Here is a 311-nt window from a genome sequence, read left to right as displayed (position 1 = left end):
TTGAGCGATCCTCCCGCCTCAGCCTCCCAGAGTGCTAGGATTACAGGCGTGAGCCACCGCGCCCGGCCTCTGCCTATTTACTTTGGACAGAGCTAGAATCTCATCAGTTTGGGGACAGCCATTTGATAGCTTGTTCCATCCAGCAGTCTCTAGTCTTCTCTGACTCGTTGTTCCCCTGATGTCTCTCCTTTGACCCTGGCTCTGCTCTGACTGGGCTAGACCAAGACAATGATGACATAGTACAGAAAATGCAGCCACAGTAATTATGCCCAGTGTGATGCTAAACGCTTCCTGGGGACTTGGCATGGATG

This window comes from Propithecus coquereli, unplaced genomic scaffold, assembly GCF_000956105.1.
Source record: "Propithecus coquereli isolate 6110/MARCELLA unplaced genomic scaffold, Pcoq_1.0 Scaffold346, whole genome shotgun sequence".
NCBI lineage: Eukaryota > Metazoa > Chordata > Mammalia > Primates > Indriidae > Propithecus > Propithecus coquereli.
The sequence above is the reverse complement of the archived record's forward strand: the minus strand, read 5'-3'. Positions refer to the sequence as shown.